This window comes from Oncorhynchus clarkii, chromosome 30 (genome assembly GCF_045791955.1).
Source record: "Oncorhynchus clarkii lewisi isolate Uvic-CL-2024 chromosome 30, UVic_Ocla_1.0, whole genome shotgun sequence".
Taxonomy (NCBI): Eukaryota; Metazoa; Chordata; class Actinopteri; order Salmoniformes; family Salmonidae; genus Oncorhynchus; species Oncorhynchus clarkii.
Window position 1 is genome coordinate 42005495 of NC_092176.1, and position 17256 is coordinate 42022750.

Sequence of the window (17256 nt, forward strand, 5' to 3'; positions counted from 1 at the left end):
TACTGAAGACTCTTCTCTTCAGTGGGTCATATGATTGAGTGTAGTCTGGCCCAGGAGTGGGAAGGTGAACGGAAAGGCTCTGTAGCAACAAACCGCCCTTGCTGTCTCTGCCTGGCCGGTTCCCCTCTTTCCACTGGGATTCTCTGCCTCTAACCCTATTACAGGGGCTGAGTCACTGGCTTACTGGGGCTCTCTCATACCGTCCCTGGGAGGGGTGCGTCACCTGAGTGGGTTGAGTCACTGATGTGATCATCCTGTCTGGGTTGGCGCCCCCCCTTGGGTTGTGCCGTGGCAGAGATCTTTGTGGGCTATACTCAGCCTTGTCTCAGGATGGTAAGTTGGTGGTTGAAGATATCCCTCTAGTGGTGTGGGGGCTGTGCTTTGGCAAAGTGGGTGGGGTTATATCCTTCCTGTTTGGCCCTGTCCGGAGGTGTCCTCGGATGGGGCCACAGTGTCTCCTGACCCCTCCTATCTCAGCCTCCAGTATTTATGCTGCAGTAGTTTATGTGTCGGGGGGCTAGGGTCAGTTTGTTATATCTGGAGTACTTCTCCTGTCCTATTCGGTGTCCTGTGTGAATTTAAGTGTGCTCTCTCTAATTCTCTCTTTCTCTCTTTCTTTCTCTCTCTCGGAGGACCTGAGCCCTAGGACTAGGCCTCAGGACTACCTGACATGATGACTCCTTGCTGTCCCCAGTCCACCTGGCCGTGCTGCTGCTCCAGTTTCAACTGTTCTGCCTTATTATTATTGGACCATGCTGGTCATTTATGAACATTTGAACATCTTGGCCATGTTCTGTTATAATCTCCACCCGGCACAGCCAGAAGAGGACTGGCCACCCCACATAGCCTGGTTCCTCTCTAGGTTTCTTCCGAGGTTTTGGCCTTTCTAGGGAGTTTTTCCTAGCCACCGTGCTTCTACACCTGCATTGCTTGCTGTTTGGGGTTTTAGGCTGGGTTTCTGTACAGCACTTTGAGATATCAGCTGATGTACGAAGGGCTATATAAATACATTTGATTTGATTTGATGTATAGATAAAGTGACTATGTAAATGAGCTAAACAGAGAGTAGCAGCAGCGTAAAAAGAGGGGTTGAGGGGGCACACAATGCAAATAGTCCGGGTAGCCATTGGTTACCTGTTCAGGAGTCTTATGGTTTGGGGTAAAAACTGTTGACAAGCCTTTTTGTCCTAGACTTGGCACTCTGTTTGCTATGCGGTGGTAGACAGAACAGTCTATGACTGGGATGGCTGGGGACTTTTAGGGCCTTCCTCTGACACCGCCTATTATATAGGTCCTGGATGGCAGGAAGCTTGGCCCCAGTGATGTACTGGGCTGTGCGCACTACCCTCTGTAGTGCCTTGCGGTCGGAGGCCGAGCAATTGCCGTACCAGGCAGTGATGCAACCGGTCAGGATGCTCTCGATGTTGCAGCTGTAGAACCTTTTGAGGATCTCAGGACCCACGCCAAATCTTTTTAGTTTCCTGATTTACGTACAGACTAATACGATATGCTCTGAGACCAGGTTGCCTTAGGGAGATCCAATACTTAGGCCATGCTTGGCACGAGCCCAGCCACCCAGGCCTTCCATAACCCGCTGCTGTGCTGGCCACTAGGGACCCTGCTGTGGAACAGAATACCTAATTCATTCCTGATGCTTGGAGGTCAAATAGGGAAGATTGATGCATGATTGAATTAATGCTAGGCCTATATAATGTATGATGTATGCCTGTCTCTTTTACCTGTCTCTACTACTATGTATGCCTGTCTCTTTTACCTGTCTCTACTACTATGTATGCCTGTCTCTTTTACCTGTCTCTACTACTATGTATTGCCTGTCTCTTTTACCTGTCTCTACTACTATGTATGCCTGTCTCTTTTACCTGTCTCTACTACTATGTATTGCCTGTCTCTTTTACCTGTCTCTACTACTATGTATGCCTGTCTCTTTTACCTGTCTCTACTACTATGTATGCCTGTCTCTTTTACCTGTCTCTACTACTATGTATGCCTGTCTCTTTTACCTGTCTCTACTACTATGTATGCCTTGTCTCTTTTACCTGTCTATACTACTATGTATGCCTGTCTCTTTTACCTGTCTCTACTACTATGTATGCCTGTCTCTTTTACCTGTCTCTACTACTATGTATGCCTGTCTCTTTTACCTGTCTCTACTACTATGTATAGCCTGTCTCTTTTACCTGTCTCTACTACTATGTATTGCCTGTCTCTTTTACCTGTCTCTACTACTATGTATAGCCTGTCTCTTTTACCTGTCTCTACTACTATGTATAGCCTGTCTCTTTTACCTGTCTCTACTACTATGTATTGCCTGTCTCTTTTACCTGTCTATACTACTATGTATTGCCTGTCTCTTTTACCTGTCTATACTACTATGTATTGCCTGTCTCTTTTACCTGTCTCTACTACTATGTATTGCCTGTCTCTTTTACCTGTCTCTACTACTATGTATGCCTTGTCTCTTTTACCTGTCTCTACTACTATGTATGCCTGTCTCTTTTACCTGTCTCTACTACTATGTATGCCTGTCTCTTTTACCTGTCTCTACTACTATGTATAGCCTGTCTCTTTTACCTGTCTATACTACTATGTATGCCTGTCTCTTTTACCTGTCTCTACTACTATGTATAGCCTGTCTCTTTTACCTGTCTCTACTACTATGTATGCCTGTCTCTTTTACCTGTCTCTACTACTATGTATGCCTGTCTCTTTTACCTGTCTCTACTACTATGTATGCCTGTCTCTTTTACCTGTCTCTACTACTATGTATGCCTGTCTCTTTTACCTGTCTCTACTACTATGTATAGCCTGTCTCTTTTACCTGTCTCTACTACTATGTATGCCTGTCTCTTTTACCTGTCTCTACTACTATGTATAGCCTGTCTCTTTTACCTGTCTCTACTACTATGTATAGCATGTCTCTTTTACCTGTCTCTACTACTATGTATAGCCTGTCTCTTTTACCTGTCTCTACTACTATGTATGCCTGTCTCTTTTACCTGTCTCTACTACTATGTATAGCCTGTCTCTTTTACCTGTCTCTACTACTATGTATTGCCTGTCTCTTTTACCTGTCTCTACTACTATGTATAGCCTGTCTCTTTTACCTGTCTCTACTACTATGTATTGCCTGTCTCTTTTACCTGTCTCTACTACTATGTATTGCCTGTCTCTTTTACCTGTCTCTACTACTATGTATTGCCTGTCTCTTTTACCTGTCTCTACTACTATGTATGCCTGTCTCTTTTACCTGTCTCTACTACTATGTATGCCTGTCTCTTTTACCTGTCTCTACTACTATGTATGCTTGTCTCTTTTACCTGTCTCTACTACTATGTATTGCCTGTCTCTTTTACCTGTCTCTACTACTATGTATGCCTGTCTCTTTTACCTGTCTCTACTACTATGTATAGCCTGTCTCTTTTACCTGTCTCTACTACTATGTATTGCCTGTCTCTTTTACCTGTCTCTACTACTATGTATAGCCTGTCTCTTTTACCTGTCTCTACTACTATGTATGCCTGTCTCTTTTACCTGTCTCTACTACTATGTATTGCCTGTCTCTTTTACCTGTCTCTACTACTATGTATTGCCTGTCTCTTTTACCTGTCTCTACTACTATGTATTGCCTGTCTCTTTTACCTGTCTCTACTACTATGTATGCCTGTCTCTTTTACCTGTCTCTACTACTATGTATGCCTGTCTCTTTTACCTGTCTCTACTACTATGTATGCCTGTCTCTTTTACCTGTCTCTACTACTATGTATGCTTGTCTCTTTTACCTGTCTCTACTACTATGTATTGCCTGTCTCTTTTACCTGTCTCTACTACTATGTTTGCCTGTCTCTTTTACCTGTCTCTACTACTATGTATAGCCTGTCTCTTTTACCTGTCTCTACTACTATGTATTGCCTGTCTCTTTTACCTGTCTCTACTACTATGTATTGCCTGTCTCTTTTACCTGTCTCTACTACTATGTATGCCTGTCTCTTTTACCTGTCTCTACTACTATGTATAGCCTGTCTCTTTTACCTGTCTCTACTACTATGTATTGCCTGTCTCTTTTACCTGTCTCTACTACTATGTATTGCCTGTCTCTTTTACCTTTCTCTACTACTATGTATTGCCTGTCTCTTTTACCTGTCTCTACTACTATGTATGCCTGTCTCTTTTACCTGTCTCTACTACTATGTATGCTTGTCTCTTTTACCTGTCTCTACTACTATGTATTGCCTGTCTCTTTTACCTGTCTCTACTACTATGTATTACCTGTCTCTTTTACCTGTCTCTACTACTATGTATGCCTGTCTCTTTTACCTGTCTCTACTACTATGTATAGCCTGTCTCTTTTACCTGTCTCTACTACTATGTATAGCCTGTCTCTTTTACCTGTCTCTACTACTATGTATGCCTGTCTCTTTTTTTATATTGTAGCATTTAATTTATAGCCCGGTCTTTATAATTAAGGTATTTCACATGTTAGAATTATGCTTGCCAAAATAATGTGGAATAAGTTATCCAGGCTAGTTCATTCTCAATAATGCCCTGTTCATGTAAAACAAAACAAAAAAAGGAGTGATTCAGTCAGTCCAGTTATTTGTCTAGGCTACTAATTACAAGGCATAGCCAAAGATGTATATAACTAACCCAGATAGACCACAGCCTGTTGTTTCCAATGGGAACAAATGAGTCATAGTTGTGCAGATCAAGCAAGGGATGGGCAGAGTCAAGCACGAGCTAACGACTTTCCTATTGGTGCATTCTAGCATACATCTGCATATTTCCATTTCAGAACGCCTCTTCTGTGAAGTGCGCCGTGTGCAATGAATCAATTCGCCTTTGAACTCCTTCTAAACAAACTTTTGCAAAGGGTAAAGTCTACAAAACTATTGAGATTAAATGTTTCATTGATGAGAAAATGTGCAGAATGTTGGCCAAAAGCCATTTCCTCCCCTTTTCTCCCACTCCCAGCCGCTGGGCTTCCTCTCACTACCATATTTGGTAGTGAGTGGAAACGCCAAGCAGATTCACATTTATACATCTGGTGAAATATCTGTTTTTGTTCTTTGTTCTGTTGCAAAGCCTACTTGAACAGGGGGAGTGGGAGAGTACACACGTTCAGCCTCCGTATGGCAACACCCCAGATGCACAAATGTTTGCAGTTGGCGAGGTGTTTTAGCATGGGGACACCCCCGGGTGTTTTAGCATGGGTACACCCCTGGGTGTTTTAGCATGGGGACACCCCCGGGTGTTTTAGCATGGGGACACCCCCGGGTGTTTTAGCATGGGGACACCCCCGGGTGTTTTAGCATGGGTACACCCCCGGGTGTTTTAGCATGGGGACACCCCCGGGTGTTTTAGCATGGGTACACCCCCGGGTGTTTTAGCATGGGGACACCCCAGGGTGTTTTAGCATGGGGACACCCCAGGGTGTTTTAGCATGGGTACACCCCCGGGTGTTTTAGCATGGGGACACCCCAGGGTGTTTTAGCATGGGGACACCCCAGGGTGTTTTAGCATGGGGACACCCCAGGGTGTTTTAGCATGGGGACACCCCAGGGTGTTTTAGCATGGGGACACCCCAGGGTGTTTTAGCATGGGTACAACACTGGGTGTTTTAGCATGGGGACACCCCCGGGTGTTTTAGCATGGGGACACCCCCGGGAGTTTTAGCATGGGTACAACCCTGGGTGTTTTAGCATGGGTACACCCCCGGGTGTTTTAGCATGGGGACACCCCCGGGTGTTTTAGCATGGGGACACCCCCGGGAGTTTTAGCATGGGTACACCCCCGGGTGATTTAGCATGGGGACACCCCCGGGTGTTTTAGCATGGGGACACCCCCGGGTGTTTTAGCATGGGTACACCCCCGGGTGATTTAGCATGGGGACACCCGCGGGTGTTTTAGCATGGGGACACCCCCGGGTGTTTTAGCATGGGGACACCCCAGGGTGTTTTAGCATGGGGACACCCCAGGGTGTTTTAGCATGGGGACACCCCGGGGTGTTTTAGCATGGGGACACCCCCGGGTGTTTTAGCATGGGGACACCCCCGGGAAAATACGTCATCGAAGTGAGCATAAAATGCATTTAGCCCGTCTGGTAGGCTCGCGTCACTGGGCAGCTCGCAGAATGGTTTTCCTTTGTAGTCCTTAATAGTGATAAACTGAGCCTCACTGTGCGTGTAGAGAACTTGATAAGGAAGCTCAAGCTTAATATAGGTTTTTATTACTGGCATAAGGCTTGTTTTTCTTTTGAGGCCAGGAAGGAGCTGTTACGATATACATTACTGAAGGTTATAGATTTTAGTGATGTTATATATACGCAGGCCTCAGCCACGACCCCGAGAGCACTTGATTCAGTGTATCATGCAGCTCTCAGGTTCATTACAAATCAGAAACGTCTAACACATCATTGTGATCTCTACAGCGCTGTTGGCTGGTTGTCATTGACCTTGCGTAGGCTTAAACACTGGTATACACTGATTTATAAGGCCATGTTGGGTAAAATGCCATTTTATCTTGGTTCTTTTGTAGTCAGGTCGGCAAATAAATATAAATTACGGTCCCATTCTCATTTGCTTCTAACAGTACCAAAAATTAGAACAGGTCATGGTAGAAATAGTTTTAGTTACTTAGCTCCTGGAATTCTCTCCTGAACATTTTAAAATGTGATGATCTAGTTTCGTCGGTGGAGTTTAAACACTTGATCGATGTATATCATAGAAGAGTGGAATTGTTTTTAGGCCAGCTGTTTTTAGTCAAGACTTTCGTGTTTTTAATGTAAATTTTTTTGTTGTACTGTACGTGTGTTTACAGTTTTGTTTAATGTTGTGTGCCTTGCGAAAGTATTCGGCCCCCTTGAACTTTACGACATTTTGCCACATTTCAGGCTTCAAACATAAAGATATAAAACTGTATTTTTTTGTGAAGAATCAACAACAAGTGGGACACAGTCATGAAGTGGAACAACATTTATTGGATATTTCAAACTTTTTTAACAAATCAAAAACAGAAAAATTGGGCGTGCAAAATTATTCAGCCCCCTTAAGTTAATACTTTGTAGCACCACCTTTTGCTGCGATTACAGCTGTAAGTCGCTTGGGGTATGTCTCTATCAGTTTTGCACATCGAGAGACTGAAATTTTTTCCCATTCCTCCTTGCAAAACAGCTCGAGCTCAGTGAGGTTGGATGGAGAGCATTTGTGAACAGCAGTTTTCAGTTCTTTCCACAGATTCTCGATTGGATTCAGGTCTGGACTTTGACTTGGCCATTCTAACACCTGGATATGTTTATTTTTGAACCATTCCATTGTAGATTTTGCTTTATGTTTTGGATCATTGTCTTGTTGGAAGACAAATCTCCGTCCCAGTCTCAGGTCTTTTGCAGACTCCATCAGGTTTTCTTCCAGAATGGTCCTGTATTTGGCTCCATCCATCTTCCCATCAATTTTAACCATCTTCCCTGTCCCTGCTGAAGGAAAGCAGGCCAAAACCATGATGCTGCCACCACCATGTTTGACAGTGGGTATGGTGTGTTCAGCTGTGTTGCTTTTACGCCAAACATAACGTTTTGCATTGTTGCCAAAAAGTTCCATTTTGGTTTCATCTGACCAGAGCACCTTCTTCCACATGTTTGGTGTGTCTCCCAGGTGGCTTGTGGCAAACTTTAAACACTTTTTATGGATATCTTTAAGAAATGGCTTTCTTCTTGCCACTCTTCCATAAAGGCCAGATTTGTGCAATATACGACTGATTGTTGTCCTATGGACAGAGTCTCCCACCTCAGCTGTAGATCTCTGCAGTTCATCCAGAGTGATCATGGGCCTCTTGGCTGCATCTCTGATCAGTCTTCTCCTTGTATGAGCTGAAAGTTTAGAGGGACGGCCAGGTCTTGGTAGATTTACAGTGGTCTGATACTCCTTCCATTTCAATATTATCGCTTGCACAGTGCTCCTTGGGATGTTTAAAGCTTGGGAAATCTTTTTGTATCCAAATCCGGCTTTAAACTTCTTCACAACAGTATCTCGGACCTGCCTGGTGTGTTCCTTGTTCTTCATGATGCTCTCTGCGCTTTTAACGGACCTCTGAGACTATCACAGTGCAGGTGCATTTATATGGAGACTTGATTACACACAGGTGGATTGTATTTATTATCATTAGTCATTTAGGTCAACATTGGATCATTCAGAGATCCTCACTGAACTTCTGGAGAGAGTTTGCTGCACTGAAAGTAAAGGGGCTGAATAATTTTGCATGCCCAATTTTTCAGTTTTTGATTTGTTAAAAAAGTTTGAAATATCCAATAAATGTCGTTCCGCTTCATGATTGTGTCCCACTTGTTGTTGATTCTTCACAAAAAAATACAGTTTTATATCTTTATGTTTGAAGCCTGAAATGTGGCAAAATGTTGCAAAGTTCAAGGGGGCCGAATACTTTCGCAAGGCACTGTAAGTTGTTCTGTCTGAATCGTTGTTCCCCCTGCTGCTATTGGACCAGGTCTCTCTTGGAAAAGAGATGTTATCTCAATGAGAAAAACCTGGATAAAAAAAGGTAAAATTACAAATGAAAACATAGTTTGCAAGCCCTGCACATCCGACGAGCGTCAGAGCCGGTGTGCTACGATTTAATCTTAGTTCTGTATTGAATCTTTACCTGTTTGATTGTTTCGTCTGAGGGCATAGCAGGATTTCTTATAAGCGTCCGGATTAGTGTCACACTCCTTGAAAGCGGCAGCTCTACCCTTTAGCTCAGTGCAGATGTTGCCTGTAATCCATTGCTTCTGTGGGGAGGACGTCGTCATCGATGCACTTATTGATGAAGCCGGTGACTGAGGTGGTGTACTCCTCAATGCCATTGGATGAATCCCAGAACATATTCCAGTCTGTGCTAGCAAAACAGTCCTGTAGCGTAGCATCCGCGTCATCTGACCACTTCCGTATTGAGTCCCTGGTACTTCCTGCTGTAGTTTTTGCTTATAAGCAGGAATCAGGCGGATAGAATTATGGTCAGATTTGCCAAATGGAGGGCGAGGGAGAGCTTTGTATGCATCTCTGTGTGTGGAGTAAAGGTGGTCTAGAGTTTTTCCACTGGTTGCACATGCCTGGTAGAAATGAGGTAAAACTGATTTAAGTTTGCCTGCATTAAAGTCCCCGGCCACTAGGAGCGCCACTTCTGGATGAGCATTTTCTTGTTTGCTGATGGCCTCATACAGCTCATTGAGTGTGGTCTTAGTGCCAGCATTGGTATACGATGGTAAATAGACAGCTACGAAAAATATAGATGAAAACATCCGGAAAAAAGCTTGTCCGAAGAAGACAAGGTGAGCGCTACCAACAGTCCTGTGTCATGCCAACAGTGAAGCATCCTGAGACCATTCATGTGTGGGCTCACTCACAATTTTGCCTAAGAACACAGCCATGAATAAAGAATGGTACCAACACATCCTCCGAGTGCAACTTCTCCCAACCACCCAGGAACAGTTTGGTGACAAACAATGCCTTTTCTAGCATGATAGAGCACCTTGCCATAAGGCAAAAGTGATAACTAAGTGGCCCGGGGAAAAAAACATTGTTATTTTGGGTCCATTTTGGGAAACTCCCCAGACCTTAATCCAATTGAGAATTTGTGTCATTCTCAAAACTTTTGACCACAACTCTATATTCTTCGCATCGGACTCATTAAAGAAAAAATATTTGTCAAATTCGAAGTGAGTAATCGCTGTTCTGATATCCAGAAGCTGTTTTCGGTCACTTACAAAATAAGTTACAAAGAATGTGAAAAAACACACAATAGAGCACAGTTGGTTAGGAGCCCGTAAAACAGCAGCCAGGCCATTTTTCACTCTCAACACATTCACACGCAACACACCATGTGTAGCCGATGTAAAATTGCTAGCTAGTTAGCGATGGTGCGCGTTAGTGGCGTTTCAATCGGTGACGTCACTTGCTCTGAGACCTTGAAGTAGTGGGCCGCGGTAATGATGCTTCGAGGGTGACTGTTGACGTGTGCAGAGCATCCCTGGTTCGCGCCCAGTTCGGGGCGAGGGGATGGACGTAAAGTCTATGCTGTTACACATGGGACTAATACTAATAATACTAATAATATGCATATATTAGCAACTGAGACTGAGGAGCAGGCCGTTTACTCTGGGCACCTTTCATCCAAGCTACTCAATGGTGCCCCTGCAACCATAAGAAGTGAATGACTCCCCCAGTCAATGGAAGACCAATCCCCATCTGTTAATGACTCCCCCCAGTCAATGGAAGACTAATCCCCATCTGTTAATGACTCCCCCAGTCAATGGAAGACCAATGCCCATCTGTTAATGACTCCCCCAGTCAATGGAAGACCAATCCCCATCTGTTAATGACTCCCCCAGTCAATGGAAGACCAATCACCATCTGTTAATGACTCCCCCCAGTCAATAGAAGACCAATCACCATCTGGGAAACTCCCCTGGTAGTGGGTCTTGACACCATAGGAGCGGCAGATAGTCTAGTTAGAGTGTTGGGACAGTAACTGAAAGGTTGCTGGATGGAATCCCTGAGCTGACAAGGTTAAAATCTGTCGTTCTGCCCCTGAACGAGGCAGTTAACCCCACTTTTCCCCGGTATGCTGTCCTTGTAAATAAGAATTTGTTCTTAACTGACTTGTGTAGTTAAATAAAGGTAAAATCATTTATTTTATTTTATTTTAACCATTCTCCTCAGCCTAACAACCTGGCCATTGACATCTTTATGTGTCTACTTCCTGAATCATCAAACATCACAACATTTATCAATGATGTCAAATCAAATCAAATGTATTTATATAGCTCTTCTTACATCAGCTGATATCTCAAAGTGCTGTACAGAAACCCAGCCTAAAACCCCAAACAGCAAGCAATGCAGGTGTAGAAGCACGGTGGCTAGGAAAAACTCCCTAGAAAGGCTAAAACCTAGGAAGAAACCTAGAGAGGAACCAGGCTATGAGGGGTGGCCAGTCCTCTTCTGGCTGTGCCGGGTGGAGATTATAACAGAACATGGCCAAGATGTTCAAATGTTCATAAATGACCAGCATGGTCCAATAATAATAGTTGTTGTCGAGGGTGCATAAATGTCAGTTGGCTTTTCATAGCCGATCATTAAGAGTATCTCTACCGCTCCTGCTGTCTCGAGAGAGTTGAAAACAGCAGATCTGGGACAGGTAGCAAGTCCGGTGAACAGGTCAGGGATCCATAGCCGCAGGCAGAACAGTTGAAACTGGAGCATGCGTGCTTCAGAGCTCGGGTATTTTCTGTATACCAGGGAGCTAGTTTCTTATGACAAATGTTTTTAGTTTTTAGGGGTGCAACTGCATCTAGGGTATTGCGCAAGTTTAAATTGAGTTCCTCAGTTAGGTGGTTAATTGATTTTTGTCCCCTGACGTTCTTGGGTAGACAGAGGGAGTCTGGAAGGGCATCAAGGAATCTTTGTGTTGTCTGAGAATTTATAGCACGACTTTTGATACTCCTTGGTTGGGGTCTGAGCAGATTATTTGTTGCGATTGCAAACGTAATAAAATGGTGGTCCGATAGTCCAGGATTATGAGGAAAAACGTTAAGATCCACAACATTTATTCCGGCAACCACCAGGCCAATTCTTCTACCTGCATCATAAACTTGACTTTATTTGACTGAAACATTCGTTCAGCATATCAGAACACCGACCACAACATTTGCAACACTTTCCCAATACCACAAAAGTCAGAGCTTTCAAACACGCACACACACTTGCTGCTTTTTGTTCTATGTTGCTCTGTCTGTATGTTACGTCTTGCTTGTCCTATGTTGCTCTGTCTGTATGCTGCGTCTTGCCTGTCCTATGTTGCTCTGTCTGTATGCTGCGTCTTGCTTGTCCTATGTTGCTCTGTCTGTATGCTACGTCTTGCTTGTCCTATGTTGCTCTGTCTGTATGCTGCGTCTTGCTTGTCCTATGTTGCTCTGTCTGTATGCTGCGTCTTGCCTGTCCTATGTTGCTCTGTCTGTATGTTACGTCTTGCTTGTCCTATGTTGCTCTGTCTGTATGTTACGTCTTGCTTGTCCTATGTTGCTCTGTCTGTATGCTGCGTCTTGCCTGTCCTATGTTGCTCTGTCTGTATGCTGCGTCTTGCTTGTCCTATGTTGCTCTGTCTGTATGCTACGTCTTGCTTGTTCTATGTTGCTCTGTCTGTATGCTACGTCTTGCTTGTCCTATGTTGCTCTGTCTGTATGTTACGTCTTGCCTGTCCTATGTTGCTCTGTCTGTATGCTGCGTCTTGCTTGTCCTATGTTGCTCTGTCTGTATGCTGCGTCTTGCTTGTCCTATGTTGCTCTGTCTGTATGCTGCGTCTTGCTTGTCCTATGTTGCTCTGTCTGTATGCTGCGTCTTGCTTGTCCTATGTTGCTCTGTCTGTATGCTGCGTCTTGCTTGTCCTATGTTGCTCTGTCTGTATGCTACGTCTTGCTTGTCCTATGTTGCTCTGTCTGTATGCTGCGTCTTGCTTGTCCTATGTTGCTCTGTCTGGATGCTGCGTCTTGCTTGTCCTATGTTGCTCTGTCTGTATGCTGCGTCTTGCTTATCCTATGTTGCTCTGTCTGTATGCTACGTCTTGCCTGTCCTATGTTGCTCTGCGTGTGCTCACTGCTCATTGATTGTCTGTATTGTAATTGTTTTTAATAACCAGCCCAGGGAATGCGGTTGAAAATGAGTCGGTTGGCCACAACAGGCACTTTTACTGAAACGTTGATTAGTGTGCAGTCCCTGTAAAAATAAACTCAAACTCACACACACACACACACACACACACACACATAACCACTGGATAGGCCTTTGGTGTTTGCTGGGTTTGATTTGATTATAGGAATGTTGACATGTGCCGAAGGGGGGAAAAGTGTGTGTTTGTGGTGACCTCCTGTCATTCAGATGGGGTTTCCTCACCTGGCCCATGACCCATGACCCCTGTGATGTTACCACGACGTATCATTCAAAAACACACACAACAAGGATGAAATTGAGGAAGGCTGGGCGCAGAATGTAGCTTTTTCCACACAGGCACAGTAGGCAACTTTCTATCTACTCCCCGCTGAGCAATAAAACTACCCCACACACACAGACCCCCCCCCCCCCCCCCCCCCCCCCCGAGCAATAAGAGCTTGGGTATGAAGTCTCTGGATCTATGCTGACCCCAACTGACCAAAAACCCATCACTCACCTTGAAAGGACCCCACTAGATGACCAAGCCGCAAAGTCAAAACTGTCTATATCGTTAAAATGCATGAAAACAAAATGTTGCTTTTTGATCTTAGTTTAAGGTTAGGCATAAGGTTAGCAGTGTGGTTACGGTTAGGTATAATTTAAGGTAAGGTTTCAAATCCGATTTTAAGAAGAGAACTAGGAGGGGCTTCCTACTTTGCAACTTGGCCAGATAGTGACGACTCTCTTGATTGACATAATGAGGATATGATATAAAAAATAAAACATTGACATATTTCACCTTTATTCCACCTTTATTTAACTAGGTAAGTCAGTTAAGAACAAATTCTTATTTACAATGACTGCCTACACCGGCCAAACCCGGACGACGCTGGGCCATTTGTGTGCCGCCCTATGGGACTCCCAATCACGGCCGGTTGTGATACAGCCTGGAATCAAACCAGGGTGTCTGTAGTGACGCCTCTAGCACTGAGATGCAGTGCTTTGGAGCCCTGATATGATAGGATATTATACGATTGACATGATGAGAATATGATTGGATATGGATAGAGATGATTTTGCAACAGTGATAGTGTACAACACAGGGATATGTTTAAAGAATGTCCAAATTGTCCTAATGATGATGTTATATAATAGCCTAGAACAGATTAGAGTGGAATAGAGTAGAATAGAATGTTCTGAAGAGTTCACATTGTTTAAATTATTAAAGGTGTGATTATATTTGAGGTTTCGCTTAAGTAAGCATATCACGTTTCTTTTTAATATAAATTGAAATGTTCAGAGTTGGTATCCTTGATGCCGTTAGTAAATAAAACAAGACGCTTGCTGTCAGAAATAATGGGCTTCCTCCTTTGATTAACTACTTTCGAGTCAGCTTGTATGGCCAAAGAGTGGCTTGGGCTATTCTTCTAGAAAACGAATAATTTTCTCACTGATGATGAACACTCAGAACAATGAACAGCGGGCAGTTCAGCACAAGTCCCGCTGAAGGGTCCGTCAGTTACTACCGAACTGCGGGAGAGAATGCGGGAAAGAAAATGCGTCTCCAAGGCAACTGAATTAGGAAGTATTTCAGCGGGTGAAATGAATGGTAGACTAAATAGGCCTATAAATGTAATCAGTAACTGATTCCACCGCTGAGGAGGAGGAGGAGGAGGAGAAGAAGAAGGATGATGACGATAGCGGTGACGATGATAAAGACAAAAGTGATGATGATGATGATGATGATAATAATAAAACATACATTTAGATAAAATATGCCTGCTGAAAACATCCATTCTCTCTCTGTAATGACATTAAGGGGGAAGCATCTGTTGTCTCTCCTGTCATTGAGCGCACCTGTAACATCAAGGCCAGACTGAGGCTGAGGGTCAGGGTGTGAGGAAGAGAGGCGAATGGGAGTGGGATGCGGTTCTATAATCAAATCCCTCTCTTCCGCGGTTCAGTCAGGTTGATTCATAAGGAATTGCCCGCGAGCAACGGAGGGCTTTCTGGGTTGATCTCATTCTGATAGCCAATCAGGACCACTTTATCGTCGTGTAATTTTACAACAAAGATGGCAACAACAAAAATGGTAGCCTCTAGTCTAGTAGGTCTAGACAATGATAGACTAATTGTAATAGCATATTAATAATAATAATAACCTCATAATAACATGCATAATTGATTCGTCAACATGTTATTGCTTAGTAATAATTCGAATACATAGTCTGTTTTGTTTTCTATCCCAAACCATTCGATTTTCCTTTTTACTAGTCGAAGTTGAAAAGCTGAAATAATATATTTTGGCATCAGGTAATTCAGGTTCACTTGGTGCAGAGTGAGATTATTTTTGGGCTACAATAAAACATACAACATCGAAAAATACAAAATCAATTAAATGTGCAAAATCTAATTATTATTGCAGAGCATTTTCAATTGTCTCTAAGTATCCCCTGCTGATCAAATTAAATGTTATTTGTCACATGCTCAGGTGTAGTAGACCTTACAGTGAAATGTTATTTGTCACATGCTCAGGTGTAGTAGACCTTACAGTGAAATGCTATTTGTCACATGCTCAGGTGTAGTAGACCTTACAGTGAAATGCTATTTGTCACATGCTCAGGTGTAGTAGACCTTACAGTGAAATGTTATTTGTCACATGCTCAGGTATAGTAGACCTTACAGTGAAATGCTATTTGTCACATGCTCAGGTGTAGTAGACCTTACAGTGAAATGCTATTTGTCACATGCTCAGGTATAGTAGACCTTACAGTGAAATGCTATTTGTCACATGCTCAGGTGTAGTAGACCTTACAGTGAAATGTTATTTGTCACATGCTCAGGTGTAGTAGACCTTACAGTGAAATGCTATTTGTCACATGCTCAGGTGTAGTAGACCTTACAGTGAAATGTTATTTGTCACATGCTCAGGTGTAGTAGACCTTACAGTGAAATGTTATTTGTCACATGCTCAGGTGTAGTAGACCTTACAGTGAAATGCTATTTGTCACATGCTCAGGTGTAGTAGACCTTACAGTGAAATGTTATTTGTCACATGCTCAGGTGTAGTAGACCTTACAGTGAAATGTTATTTGTCACATGCTCAGGTGTAGTAGACCTTACAGTGAAATGTTATTTGTCACATGCTCAGGTGTAGTAGACCTTACAGTGAAATGTTATTTGTCACATGCTCAGGTATAGTAGACCTTACAGTGAAATGCTATTTGTCACATGCTCAGGTGTAGTAGACCTTACAGTGAAATGCTATTTGTCACATGCTCAGGTGTAGTAGACCTTACAGTGAAATGCTATTTGTCACATGCTCAGGTGTAGTAGACCTTACAGTGAAATGCTATTTGTCACATGCTCAGGTGTAGTAGACCTTACAGTGAAATGCTATTTGTCACATGCTCAGGTATAGTAGACCTTACAGTGAAATGCTATTTGTCACATGCTCAGGTGTAGTAGACCTTACAGTGAAATGCTATTTGTCACATGCTCAGGTATAGTAGACCTTACAGTGAAATGCTATTTGTCACATGCTCAGGTATAGTAGACCTTACAGTGAAATGCTTACTTACAAGCCTTTAACCAACAATGCATTTTTAATAAATAAATTGATAAATAAACAATAAGAAAGAAAAGTAACAAATAATTAAAGAGTGGCAGTAAAATAACAGTAGCGGGGCTTTTTACAGGGGGGGGGGTACTGGTTAGTCTAGGTAATTGAGGTAATATGCACATGTAGGTAGAGGTAAACCGACTATGCATAGATAATAACTGAGAGTAGCAGCGGTGTAAAAGGGAGGGGGGCAGTACAAATAGTCTGGGAAGCCCAATAGTCTGGGAAGCCATTTGACTAGATGTTCAGGAGTCTTATGGCTTGGGGAGTAGAATCTGTTTAGAAGCCTCTTGGACCTAGAGTTGGTGCTCCGGTACCGCTTGCCATGCTTTAGCAGAGAGAACAGTCTATGACTAGGGGGGCTGGAGTCTTAGACAATTTTCAGGGCCTTCCTCTGACACCGCCTGGTATAGAGGTCCTGGATGGCAGGAAGCTTGGCCCCAGTGATGTCCTGGGCCGTACACACTACCCTCTGTAGTGGCTTGCGGTCGGAGGCCGAGCAGTTGCCATACCATGCAGTGATGCAACCAGTCATGCTCTCGATGGTGCAGCTGTAGAACATTTTGAGGATCTGATGACCCATGCCAAATATTTTCAGTCTCCTGAGGGGGAATAGGTTTTGTCGTGCCCTCTTCACTACTGTCTTAGTGTGCTTGGACCATGATAGTTTGTTGGTGATGTGTTGTTACCTACCCTTACCACCTGGGGGCGGCCCATCAGGAAGTCCAGAATCCAGTTGCAGAGGGAGGTGTTTAGTCCCAGGGTCCTTAGCTTAGTGATGAGCTTTGAGGTCACTATGGTGTTGAACGCTGAGCTGTAGTCAATGAATAGCATTCTCACATAAGTGTTCCCTTTGTCCAGGTGTGAAAGGGCAGTGTGGAGTGCAATAGAGATTGCATCATTTGTGGATCTGTTGGGGCGGTA